The sequence below is a fragment of the Podarcis pityusensis genome (genome assembly GCF_964106645.2).
Source record: "Podarcis pityusensis genome assembly, chromosome: 2".
NCBI lineage: Eukaryota > Metazoa > Chordata > Lepidosauria > Squamata > Lacertidae > Podarcis > Podarcis pityusensis.
Genome location: NC_138029.1, coordinates 74,084,313 through 74,097,963, shown reverse-complemented (window position 1 = coordinate 74,097,963; position 13,651 = coordinate 74,084,313). Strand labels below are relative to the sequence as shown.

At 43.8% G+C, this 13,651-nt stretch overlaps 1 long non-coding RNA gene across 1 annotated transcript; it reads right to left on the bottom strand.

Moving 5' to 3' along the window:
* Nucleotides 1-4,052: 4,052 nt before the first annotated feature.
* Nucleotides 4,053-7,389, bottom strand: LOC308471785. Its single transcript, XR_013983154.1, has 2 exons — nt 7,045-7,389; nt 4,053-5,356 (listed from the first exon to the last, which is right to left on the bottom strand). It is a non-coding gene; the product is annotated as an uncharacterized lncRNA (long non-coding RNA).
* Between the last annotated feature and the right edge of the window lie 6,262 nt (nt 7,390-13,651).

Genomic DNA, 13,651 nt, shown 5'->3' with positions numbered 1-13,651 from the left:
AGCCTATGTCATTCTCCCATTGTTTTTTGATTGCGTCTAGGGGATTTGCGGGATTTTGGAGTAGTATTTTGTATATTGCGGATACCGTCCCTTTACCGTTTCCCTTTGTTGTTAGGAGGAGGTTTTCGAAGGTTGTCAGGGGCCTAGTTGCTGCTGATTTTACTGTTGGGTTGTTTAAGAGGGCATGAAGTTGGTGTTGTGTTAACCAGGGCATTTGGGTGTCTTCTAGTTTGTCTTGTATTTCTTGTGTTGACAAGGGTTTGTTATTTTTATAAAAGTCTATTAGGCGATATAAGCCTTTGGTTCGCCAGGTTTTTATCTTGGGGTTTTGTGCTGCATGGTGGAATAATGGGTGGTACGCCAGGGGGATTAGTGGGGATGGGGTTGGGGATAGTTTGCCTATTTGTGTTTTCCATGCTTTGAGCATGGTCTGTGTGTACCTGTTAAGTGTTGTGGGAATTTTCTTTAGTTTGTTTGGGAGGAGTGGGTATGTTGTGGTGCAGGTGTTTTCAATTGTGTCCCTCTCTAGGTGTACCCATTGTTTTGTCTCATCTTCTAGTATATATGGGATTATATGGCGTATTTGGTTGGCATTGTAATATGCTTCTATGTTGGGGATTCCCCATCCTCCTTCTGAGGTGGGGAGGTGCAGGTATTTGGGGCTTATTCTTGGTTTTTTATGTGAGAAGATGAAAGAGTGTAGTTTTCTCTGCCAACTGCGAAGTTGGGTTGAGGGGATCCAGATTGGGAGGGTTTGGAATAGGCAGGTTAGTTTTGGGAGTGTGATCATTTTGATCATGGCTATTTTGTCTGAGAGAGTGAAGTTCATGTTATTCCATCTCTTTAGGTCTTTGTTAATTTGTCGCCACAGGGGCTTGTAGTTGTGGAGGTACAATTTATTGAGGTTTCTGGTTATTTGTACCCCTAGGTATCTGAACTTGGTGTGGCAAAGTTTTATTTTGGTGACCTTCGTGAGTTCTTTTTGGGTGTGAGGAGGGGTGTTGAAGCACATAGCTTCTGACTTTGTAAAATTTACCTGTAGGCCCGACACCATTGCAAATGTGTTGAGTTCTCTGATTAGGGAGGTTGCTGTGCTTATGGGGTCTGGTGTTGTGACCATTAGGTCATCTGCAAAGAGCCCTAATTTATAGGTTCTGCCTTTTATTTCCACTCCCTTGATGTCTGTGGCTGCTCGGATGCGGATTGCTAGGGGTTCCAGAGCCAGGATAAATAAGAAGGGAGACAGTGGGCATCCTTGTTTCGTGCCTCTTTGGATAGCTATAGTGTTAGAATCCATATTGTTAGTTCTGCATTTTGCTGAGGCTTGGGAGTATATTTGTTTGAGGATTTGTAGGAAGTTGGGGCCAAATTTCATGTTAGTTAGTACTGCTAGTATGTATTTCCACTCCAAGCAATCAAAGGCTTTGAGGATGTCTAGGGACATAATTGTCAATGGGAGTTTGGTTGCCTTGCTGTGTTCGATCAGGTTCAGTAGTTTCCTGATGGGGTCTGTTATATTGCGGCCAGGGACAAAGCCAGTCTGGTCTGGGGCTATTAACTTGTGTAGGAAGATTTTTAGGCGGTTGGCCAAGATTGATGTGAATATCTTGTAGTCTTGGTTTATTAATGAGATTGGGCGGTATGATTCTACTTTGAGGCTGTCTTTTAGTGGTTTTGGGATGGAGACTATTTTGGAGTGGGTCCAGGTTTGGGGGATGGGGCCCCCTTTTATGATGTCGTTGAATAGGCGGGTCATGTAGGGCATCAAGGGTTCTTTGAATTTCTTATAGAATTCTGCTGTGAAGCCATCTGGGCCTGGGGCTTTGTGTGGTTTCAGGTTTTTGAGGACCGCATCTATTTCCTCTGGGGTGATAGGGCTGTCCATGAATTCCTGTTCCTCATCAGTTAGGGTAGGCATGGTCAGTCCTGCTAGAAATGTTCTGATTTCCTTCTCTGGTGGGTTATGGGAGGTGTATAGGTTGGAGTAGAATTCTGCAAATTCTGAATTCTGAGGTTATTTCTTCGGGGGAGAATGTTATGTTGCCGTCTTTTTTGGTGATGCAGTGTATTCTTGTTTTGAGTGTTTTTTTCCTACATCTATTTGCTAGTGATCTGCAGTTTTTCCCTCCATATTCGTAGAAACGTTGTTTAGAGTATAGAATGTTGATCATTGTTTTGTTAATTTCTGGGGAGTCTAGTTCTCTCCTTTTTTGTTCTATAAGTTTGAGGAGTTTTTTAGATCCTGTTTGTTTGTAGCGTGATGAGAGGGCTGTGATGTCTTGTTCTATTTTGCTAATTTTTGAGGAGGTTTGTTTTTTAAGGAATGTTTTCTCTTTTATGCAAGTTCCTCTGGTGACCGCTTTCATTGCATCCCATAGGAGGGGGGTTGTTATATTGTTTACATCGTTTTCTTTGAAGTAGTTTTGGAGGGTTTTTGTGAGACTCTCTCTAATTTGTTTGTTTGTACTTAGGATGGGACTGAAGGACCATGATGGGGTGGTTTGTGTTCCTTCTCCTATTTTAACAATGACTTCTACTGGGGCGTGGTCTGTGATTTTAATGTTACCTATGTTTGTTGATTCTACTGAGGGGATCAGACCCTGTGTGAGTAGAATGCTGTCCAGTCTGAACACTGTATCATGGCGTCCCGATTGGAATGTATGGCTGATGTCTCCCGGGTTTTGCTCACCCCAAATGTCGTAGAGACCCCTGTTTTTTAGCATTTTTAGTAACTTGTAAGAGTTCCTGGTTGTTGGGGGTTTCCTTCAGAGGAAGGTTGCCCATGGGGTTGTGGGGTGGATATCTTTCAGGGATATACCTTTCATATTTAGATTGAGGTCCCCTCCTAGGATTGCTTCCCCTTCAGAGAAGGAGAGGAATTTGTTTAGTGTCTTCTGGAAGAATTCTAATTGTTTCGTGTTTGGGGCATATATGGAGCCGATTGTCAGTTTGATTTTGCCATCTAGTGTCCCTTTAGCGAAAATGAATCTGCCTTTTTTGTCCTTGAGGACTGTTGTGGCAGTGAAGTTCAGGTCTCTACTGAGTATTATGGCTACACCACGAGCTTTCCCTGAGCCTTGTGCGACCCACTGTTGACTGAAGCGGGGGTCGCTCAGGAGTTTGCTGCCTTTGGGTGGGTTGTGTATTTCTTGTAGGAAGGTGATGGGTGGTTTCATGGTGTTTATGTATGAGGTGATGCGTTTTCTTTTGATGGGGTTTCTGAGCCCCCTCACGTTTAATGTAATTGCTTTTAGGTTAGCCATCTTGCTTATCTATTATGTGGGGCGATTCCCTGCCAACCCGTTTGGGTTGTCTTGTGTCTCTCTCTTCGTGTTGTTTAAAGAACCAGTGGGGTTGCGCTGACCTAGGGTGTGGTGGGTGGGGGGCTAATGGGATTAGAGTAAGATTTGGGTTAAAGAGTAGAGGGTAAGTTGTAGAGAGTTTCCTATATGTAGTCATATAGGTGTTTGTTTGGGGTATTTTAGGCCATCTGGCATTTAGCCAGTTAGTCCTAGGTCTCAGCTGGTGCGGAAGGCCGTGTTCAAGGACAGGCCATCCCCCCTGTTGTTTGCGATAGGGGGTGATCAGTGAGACAGTGTGAAGTGACTTTGTAACGTCGCTGTCAGGTATAAGGTTCATAAGCAATGTTGCCAATGTTATGAGCAACATTGTTGGTGTGTTGGGGTGGGGATGTGGGTGCTGGTACGCTCTGGTGCCACCATAGTGCTGGTTGGGTATCAGATTTTAGCCTGATTGTGGGTTGTGTTATTAAGGTTGGAGGAGTTGTTTTTCCCTAGTATGGAGTATGGGGGTGTTGAAGGTGTGGGTGATGGGGAATGTGGTTGAGGTCGTCTGGACTGGTGTTAGGGTGGGGATTCCTGTGGGGGTGCGGGGCTGGGGGGATGTTGATGGTGTTAACTAAATCTATGTTTTTTGGGGGGAGAGAGGGGGAAAGGGGGGGGGAATCACCAGTCCTTCAGTTTGTGGTTTTTTCCTGGTTGCTTCATTCGGCTGGGGTTGTTGTTGTTGTAGGGTTGTCCATCTGCGATGAATTGGTTTGGTTAATCTTGGTCTGGTTTCTTGTGTCGTATGGCCGGCGGGACGGTTCTGAGCATGATGCTTGCCTGTATTGGTTTGCGTTGTTGTGCCGCTTCTGTTGTTTCTTTTTCTTCTGTACCGTTGTCCAGTTGTTTGCTGTTGTTTCCTCGTGGTTGGGGCTGTCACTTGGTGGGTTTGTCGGTTGCCATTCCGGTGGGAGGTCGAGTTCAAGGTTCTTTAGTAGTTGCAGGGCCTCAGGTATGTTGGTAGCCATGTGTTGTGTTGTATTGGTTGTTACAATGAGGCGGAAGGGGAAGCTCCATCGGTATTTGATCCCTGCTTGTTGGAGACGCTGGGTGCATGGGCGCAGGCTTTTCCTCCAGTTTAGGATATCCTGAGATAGGTCCTGTAAGGCCAGAATGGGGGTTTCTCCATATCGAAGGTTGGTTGAGTTTTTGAGGTGGTTCCATACCTCTTCCTTCTTTTTGTAGTGTGTGAAGCATACAATGATGTCTCTTGGGGGGGGGGGCGCTGGGTTTTGGCATAGGTTTTAGGGCTCTGTGAGCCCTCTCCAAGTCATCTGCCTCAAGTTTCAGGCTTGGGATTGTGTTTTTCATCCAGCGTATAATCAGGTCTGCTGGGCTTTTCTCCTCTGTTTTTTCAGGAAAGTTGCGGAAGCGGATGTTACAACGTCTATTGCGGTCTTCAAGGTCGGCTTGCTTAATTTTCATCTCTCTGTGTTCTGCTTCCATTTGGTTTACCAGTTCGTCCAGTTTCTTGTTCACACGTGCGTTCTCCTCCCGGTATTGCTCTATTATTCTTTCTTGCATTTGGTTCTTGTTCTCTAGAGCTTCCACTTTGGAGGTTAGATTGTTGATTAGTACCTGCATGGGAGCCATTGTGGCCTTCAGTGTTTCTTCTAATCGTGCTTCTAATCTTGCTTCCATTTCCCTCAGATCTCGTTTCGTTATTGGGTGGTCATCATCTTGAAGGGGAGTTACCATCTTAGCATTGTTTGCCATCTCCCTGGTTGGTGTCATCTCGGTCTCCCTGATGGTTTTGGTTTGAGGTTGGCTTGGCGTCCTCTTGGGGTAGGGCGTGTGGTGGTTAGGAGTTGTGGCAGTGGTGATTCCTGGGTATTGTTGGGTTGCTGAGCTGATCAGGCTTTGTTGGCTGGTGGCTTTTACAGAGCGTTTGGATTAGGTGGTCATTTGTGTCACTTCTAGTCTGTGTTTTAAGAACTTCTCTAGGGCTTCTGTAGATGCCTCAGAGATGCCGCCGAGGCGGGGGGGGGGGCAGGTAAGCAGAGATGGGTAGACTAACGGACAGACAGTTCATATAAAGGGAGGGGGGTTAGCAGGTAGAGATGAAAGAGATTAGAGGGGTGGGGCCAGGGGAAATATGTGTTTAGGAGGGGCTTGTATATGCCCAAAAGGGGTATTGGGGTCCAGTTAAGGTGGAAGTTGGGGTTGGGAGTGCGCTCAGAAACAGAGACAGACAAATAGGCTATATGTAAAGGGTGGAGGGAGAAAAAAGGGAAGAAGAAGAAGAAAGAAAGAAGAAGGGGGGAGGCGGGGGGGAGAGGGGAGATTGGAGTAAAAGAGAAGAGAGAGAGAGAGACAAAAAGAGAGTTGAAAGAGAGAGGAGAGATAGTACAGTAATATCAGCAGTATTAGAGTGCAGCAGTAGTTTTAGCTATAGTATGAGGGGGGCAAATTATGATAGGGTGATATGAATGTGTGTATGTGTTTCCTTTAGGGGAAGGGGGGGATGGAGAGAGGGAGGAGGGAAAGAAAAGGAGAGGAGGAGGGGGAAGGGTGGGAAAAGGAAGGAGAAGAAAAGAGAGGGGGAGAGGGGAGGGAGGAAGGGTGAGCTGCTGAAATGGTATGGGGGAAAGTCTTATTTTAAAAGAGGGGGTGGGGGGAAAGGGCTCCCCTCTCAAAAACAAACTGACGAACAGGCTAAAAAGGGGGGGGGTTGATTTAAAAAAATAAAAGGGATAGAAAACAAAATTGGGGATGGAAAATGAAAGGTGGGATAAAAGGAAAAAATGAGGAGGGGTGAAGAGAGAGGGGGGAGAGCAAAAAGGGAGAGAAAAATATAAAAGGGGGGAAGTTGAGGGGGAGAGTATCAATAGCAATAGCAGTGATATGGAGGAAATTTTTGTTTTAAAAGAGAGTGGTGGTCGTAGCTGGGGGCGAAAGATTCCCCCCTCAAGAACAAGCCAACAAATAGAAAAGAAAGGGCTTTAAAAAGAGAAGGGGGGGGGAATTGTATGGTGTGTTGTTTTTTTTAAAAAAATAATAATAATATTTCCCCCTAATTATTGTTATTATTTTTTGTTTGTAAAAAAGTAATTAAAAATGTATGGGTAAAAGATAAAAATGAGAATTAAAGGTAAGGGGAAAAAAGGGGGGGTTGTCTTTAGATAGATAGATAGATAGAGCTTTTTATTTTATTTTTTTAAAAAAATGAGTAAAGTATAGGTAAAAGAGGATAGGTAAAAGAGAGTGGAAAGTCTGGGGCGAAGTGGCAGTCCCAGGAAATGGCCTGTGATGGTTCAGGGCTGTTTTCTGGGTACTGCCATTTTAATTCTTAAGAGGGGAGTTTGAGGTGGAAATAAAATGAGGTTTAAATTGAGGGTGTGTGTGTGGAAAAGTGTGTCTTTAAATAGTGTGTGGAAAAGATAGAAATAAAAATAAAGATTCAAATAAAGGGTGGCTGCAGCAGCAGTGGCCCCTCTTTTAAAAAGAAAAGTGATAAAAGTAGGTATATGGGGGGGGGAGGGATAAAAAAGATATATATATATATTTTTTAAAGGGGGGGAGGGAGGGGTTAAGAAAAAGGGGTTAAAAAAAAAAGAGAGGGGGGAAAAAAGGTAGTTTCTTCCTTTCTGTGATCTCCTTTGTTATGCAGCTTCTCTGTGTTTTCCTTGCCGCTGGAGCTGTCGGGCTCAGCCACGTGGTTTTTTTTTGGAGCCTTTTTTGCCTTCCCGTGCTCACCTACCTCTCCTCTGCTTTCCCATCGGCAGAGATGGGGGCAGCAGCGGTAAGTTTGGGGCTCCTTTTTCTTTCTTTCTTTTTCTTCTTCTCTCCCCCTTTCTTTCTCCCTCTTTGCGTTAGCTCCACTGTCCTCCTGGTTTTGGAGCTCCTCTCGGCTGTTGGGGGGTGGTGGTCGGGTGCCTTTCCAGCTCAATCTCAGTCGTGGGGGGTGTGTGTTTTGGCTCCTTTGATAGATGCCCGGGCACCCCCGATTCCTCTCCGCTGGCGGTGCTGGCGGCAGCAGTCCTGGGAGCCCGGGAGTCGGCTAGACAGAGCCTTTTACTCTGGCTGGCTTCAGGAGCTCTTTTCTGCTGTTGCAGCCACCATGCTGCCTCGCCGGAAGTCCCCAAATCATTTGCTTGTGAGCTCTTAAATCTCTTTTTATAGTAGCCTTTCTGATGATCTGCCTTGCACAGATCACTGGCCATGCACTCTACTCTCATGAGCAGAGTAAAGTTGCAGTGGAAACCCCACATGAGCCTCTTCCATGAAGGGGTGGAGACCTCAACATGTAATATCTATCCATGAAAGTGATGTTGTGATCTTACCTCAGCTCCGTCATCCTCACGTGATTATAACACTTGCATTGGCTGTAATTTGCTTTAGCAAGACAGCAGCTGATGATCATGGGAACAGATCCTTCCATTATATTTTTGTTTCCCACCCTTATCCCATGCCTGAGGTAATACGCACCTGGGATAGCTGTGGAAAATGTGTACCATCTTTTATCCATCCCACCCAAGTAATTTCTAATCCAGCAGGCTGTATTCTACTAGGAAGGTCAAGGAGCGCAGACCATTAGCTCCTGAAGCTGGCCTGAGAAGATGTTTATAGCATTTGTAGTCCATGTATTCAATAAATAAATAAATTTGGCTTCAACAGCATTACCCCAGGCCATTGTGAATTCAGTTACTCCTAATTTTCAGGGCCCCCACTGAAATGGTTTCCACTCCATCTAATGCTATTTTCTTATGGTTATAGCATCCCTCTGATACTTTCTGCCATTTTATGTGGCTTGTGTTTCTCTTCAGTGTATTTTTACATTTGTTCAGGATATAAGTTCAGGGCCTTTTGTTATGGTATGGAATTCCCTCCCCACAGAGTTCCAGCTGTCCTTTACATGAACTGCTTCTGAGTTCTAGCTCAAGACATAGCTGGTCTCTTGGGCCTATGGAATTGGTTGAAAGGTTTGTTTGTTTTTGACTGGCTGGAGGACTGCTTTAAATGTCTTGTTTTTGTTTTAATATTTGGCTTATGTTGCTGCTTTATGGCATTTCTACATTTTATATTCTGTCCTGTACTACCCTGAGAACCTTTGAACGGAAGGGTGAAATATGAATTTACTAAATGATCATCATCATACAAAGCAGAGTGATTATATTCTCCATTGCTGGACCTGTGCCAGTACTCATGTCCATAGAATGGCTCCTTTCTGCTACACAAATCGGTGTGTTTGAAAGAATATGCCAAATGAAAAGCAAAGCTCTATTGGGATTCTGCTAATGCCATCTCTTCAGTGAAGTACAGGAGTGTTAGAAAGGTAATTCGCTGTGACATAGCTAGCAAACACTCAGTTGACAAAAGGAAAAACAGAATGAGTTTCTCGTTTCCTGCATAGACTTATACCTTTCACAAGAACCAGGCCTCTAATTCCCAGAGTCAATTATACTTTCATCATTCATGCTTTTCCAGGAATTCTAACCAGATTACCGAAGGAACCTAATTAAGCATGTTTTATAGCAACAATGCCTTTGTTACTTCTTGGGAGTTTGTTTTGTGAGCCAATACCCTGTAGTAGCACAGCTACAAAAGAGAAGGGGCTGTCCTGTTCTTGGCTTAGGTACAGATGCGAAAGTCAAGCATAGTCAATAAAACATTGGTGCCCAAAGGTGTAAATGTGCACACACCTGTATAACCTCCCACAGCAGAATGCAGCAACTGTTCATCAAGTCACAGTATCTTTAGGCGAGCCAAAGAAGAAATTAATAGCAGAATAATAATATAGAATGCAATCCCTTGAAGGCACACCCATTTAATAAGCAAAAGCAAAAAAAGCAGTGACTATACATATTTCCCCTAAGGGAGTTAATTAAAAATATCCTGAAGCTTAAGTTATTAACACTTCATCTGAATGACATTTTTAATTACACCTGCAGTTACACAGCAATGACCTGCTAGTAAGGACTCTGCTTCTTACTGAAGAATAATTAGTCATTTCTAGAAAGTCTCTTATTTACATTACTCATAACCCTGCCTAATCTTGCCTAGTTGGATTGGGAGAAGGTTCACACCATGACATGTGAACCTTGCAGGATGCACTGACTTGATTTCGGTCTTTTTTTCTAATATTCTGGGTTTGTCCAGACAAGCGACCTTGTCACGTGAGTGTATGTGTTGTGAATTTTGTAATCCAACCTTTGTATGTTTATTAAGTATCACATTTCTTATTTCGAGAATGGCATGCCTGAGGTTGTTACCCCACCACCATTCCTAATCAATGCTTGTTTTGCTGCGTTTTCCAGAAATAAAGACAGATGACATATTGGCTAGGAAAAAGGGAAGCACAAGACATCTGTGCAGGTGGTGACAAATTAGTGATGCTGGCGAGACCCTGACATACTTTCCCCTGCAAAATGGCAGCCAAAGTACACTTTCCTTCTGAAGTTAGAGTGGAAACACACTTCACTTTATCTCCTGAACGAGTTTACTTTCAAATTGTCGGAGAGCAAGGATCACTGAGAGGAACCCATTCCCATGTCACTGAGTCACTGATGTCGGTGTGCTTCCTCTAGTAACAACATCAAAAAGCAACAACACTAAAAGCAGTACGGGGGGAAATAACAAGAAAAGAGGTAGTGTAAAAACATTGGCAGTCTCATCCACAGTATACACTGGAATTCTGTTGCCACCTGCAAATCTGCCATGCTTCAGGAAATCTGATCCCACCCACGGCAGGCTGCCAGTAACAGATAGACAAGAAGATCTTACCAGTGTCTTTTTTTCAATATTCAGAGAGAGGCTTAGAAATGCTGCCTCTTGGAGTAATGGTGTTGATCCGAGTAAGCTTCTCAATTGTCAGCAGCACCACCACCCTTACAGTGGCTGCTTAAGGCCATTTGCCTCTTAGCTCTCTGCTCTCCTACTTTCACTGCTCGCCAGGTTCTGGGAGAAGGGGGGTCTGGAATGCTTTCTAGTGATAACGTGTCAGCCAACTGCTCTGGCTCTGCTTCTCCCCTCTCCTCTTTTCCCATTATCCCCCAGCTTTGCCCCTCTTCTATCTCTGAGCTGTGACCTTCTGCAAACCACTATTGTAAATCTATACTGTCTTCCTCTTCTCTGGAAGGTTGAGGAGGAGTGGGAGGAAGTCTCCACCATTCCTCCTCCGTCCAGTCCCTGACAAAATCACAACACCACTCACTAAATGACACCCTGCATTATCCCTGCATAGAAATCACCAGTCAGCAGGAGGCAGTGACATGAATGCCAATATGACCATGCATTTCACACCCTCCCTCACACATTGTCCCTCCAGGAAGAAAACATGCCTCCCTAAATATACCATAACTAACACCCTAATCCCGCGGAAAGCCATATAATTAGATTTTAATTTGATCCTGACTTGTTTTTAGGAGGTAATTTAATTATTGTTTAATTTTATACCAATGTTATATATTTGATGTTAGCCGCCCAAATAAAAGTTGTTGTTGTTGTTGTTGTTGTTGTTGTTGTTGTTGTTGTTGTTGTTATCATCCAGGGATTAGGTGAGAAGCAACCTACACCTTCAGTGACAAGTCCCCACCCTCTGACAGGAGTGCCAATCTCCTAGTAGCCTAATCTCCACCTTTGCCAGTGACTAGAAAGAGATAGACTCTGATCATCACAGTCAGCAAACAAGAGAGCCGAGTATCATAGAATCATAGAATTGAAGAGTTGCCAGTGTAAGGGGTTTAGTAGCCATCCTACTGTCAGCCAGCAAGTGTCACTTAAAGGTAGGACTGCACCATTCAAAACCATTGAAAGAAAGCTGTGAAACAGATCCATTTCCTGTGAGAACTGTGCATAAGAATTGATAGTGTAAAAACCATGTTACCACTGCAAATTGCAGCTTGTCCTAATGAACTTCCTGCCATGTCACCCGCAGTGATTCGGTGGAATGGCAATCAATTGCACTGTCTTTCCTGTGTAGAAATCCACCACAGATTATATGCTTAGTGTTTGAGCCTTCACTGTTGTTTTAACATGAAGTACCTTTGGTGTAAAATGTGCAGCATGTTATGTAGTAGCCCGCTTACCTTTGGATGAGTTGTTTATTGTATTGATTTTCCCTCATTACTCTGTTGCAGATTTCAGATTGTTCCAAGGAAGATAACAGAGTATCTATCTCAGCTCATAGGAAATGTCCTAGCATTCTGAGAAATATGTTCCTTTCTCCATAAACCAGGGAGGGGGACTCTGTACTGCTCTCTGAACTGCTGGAGAGCAAGTGACAACTGAAAGCGCCTTAGTGGATATATTACCTTAATTGCTTTTCAGTTTTTATGTCATTTCCTGCTCTGAAGAAAAAGAGCATGTGACAGTTGCCTGAATGTGGGGAAATGGTTGTAAAATTAACAGAGGGAGACAACATCAAAAAACAACACTTGCTTGAAGAACCTTCATCATGAAATACCCAGATTCTCTTCACGTATTACATTTGTTGAGCTGCCTTCCTAAGCTGCTTCAGTGTACAGCTGTGAGAGGAGTGCATGAAATGGTTCTCAGATCACTTTTTGCAGATGAGACTTAAATACATCTTGTTGAAAATCTGCCCCTAATTTAAAAGCAAAACAGTGGCCAAGATGTACATTCCCATTTCCTCTTCAGATTTCTTTCTTGCATCAACAGCACCACAAACACCACAACTGGAGGTTCAAAAGTGCTTCTCATTGTCATGCACGAAATTATTTTGATTATATATATATGTGTGTGTGTGTGTGTGTGTGCGCGTGTGTGTATATATATATACACACACACACAGTAGCTTTTATGTTGATCTTGTTCTGTGAACCGCCCTGAGACCTCTGGGTATAGGGTGGTATAGTTAGTTAGTAAGTAAGTAAGTAAGTAAGTAAGTAAGTAAGTAAGGTTACACACACACCTATGATCCTGGGATAAAGACACATCAGTCCAACAACTCGAATGAAACACACAGGATGGATCAGCAGAGAGCAGAAGCAAGGAGAACTTCAACTGTCTTTGATTTAGCAAAGCCAGACATTAATTTTGGTGGCGTACAAGGTAAAAAAAAGTCAACTAGAGTTTAATTGTACAGTATTACTTAGTGGTTGGAAGGGAAATAGCCCTTCCAATGCAAATTCCATATTCGAGGAGAGAAAAAGCATCTTCCTTTGGCTGTAGCTTCGGCCCTGAACAAGCTAGATTCAGAATTTATTTTGATGTTGTTTCTGAAGTGTGCTGAGTAGCATGCGAACGTGTTCCCTTCCGCTTCAAAACCCACCTCACTCCTGAATTTATTAGGTGGATTTAACTATCTCTCAGGCCTACCCCACATGCCTTGTCCTCATTTGCAATGCAGTAATACTGATCAGCCTTGCCAGATTGATGTGAGGATCACTGAGATAATGTAAGGGGAACACAATGTAATTGTGGCTATTATTATTTCTTTTTGCAACAATTGTGGCCACTACTTGTTTTTTTGAAGGGGAAAGTGTGTATCTGTATGGATTTCCAGCATGCTCAGAGCACTGTTGACTGCTAACCTCTCAGGAAGCTATGATCAATAGCTGAAAACCTTTACCCATTAACCTGATACCCTCTTTCCAAAGTCCTGCACCCCTCGGGGGTTAAATCTTCCTTCTCCGTTTCCACGGTCTCTCAGAGTTTCAGAGCTAAATGAAGTAAGAACATATCCACACACACACCACCCCCGCCACTGCTTGGCCCTGGTTTTATAATTAAGCCAGCCAGACAACCAAAACAAAATAAACTATTCTGCCTCTTTTATCCCTCCCCTCCACTATAGGCTCTTAAAACTGCTTTAAGGTCACTGTGACAGCTCTTTTGCATCTGCGTTCCATGGAATGGCAGAGAGGATTCCAGGAAGTTTCTCTTCAAGACCAGCAGCCACGATTCCTAGAACTGGAATTCACAGCTGCTGACTCCACAAAGCTCTTCCTAGAAAAACTGGCCTTTTAATTGCCTTAGGGAGGAGGCGGAGGGTGAGGTGGGGGAGCGGAGGAGAAAATAGACACGTCATGAGGGAATGGGAGGTCATTGGCTCCCAAATTGGAGGGGCCCCCTCCTTTTCCATCAAAACACAGTGGACATTCCTATATTATTTCCTTCTGTGTTTACTCCAGTCTCAGTAAAAATGTTTTTCATTGTATTCCCTAAAGGCTGAAGTCTCTCAAGGCATATCTTGGCCCTCAACTCTCCACTGGAACTTTAACACAGCATTATGGCATGCTTTTCGACAGGGTTCCTGTGTCTCTAATAGCTGCAAAACAGGCAGACATTCAGGAGGTGAAGCTTTTCCCCCTGAATTACATTGATTGGACTTGAGACTTCCAAAT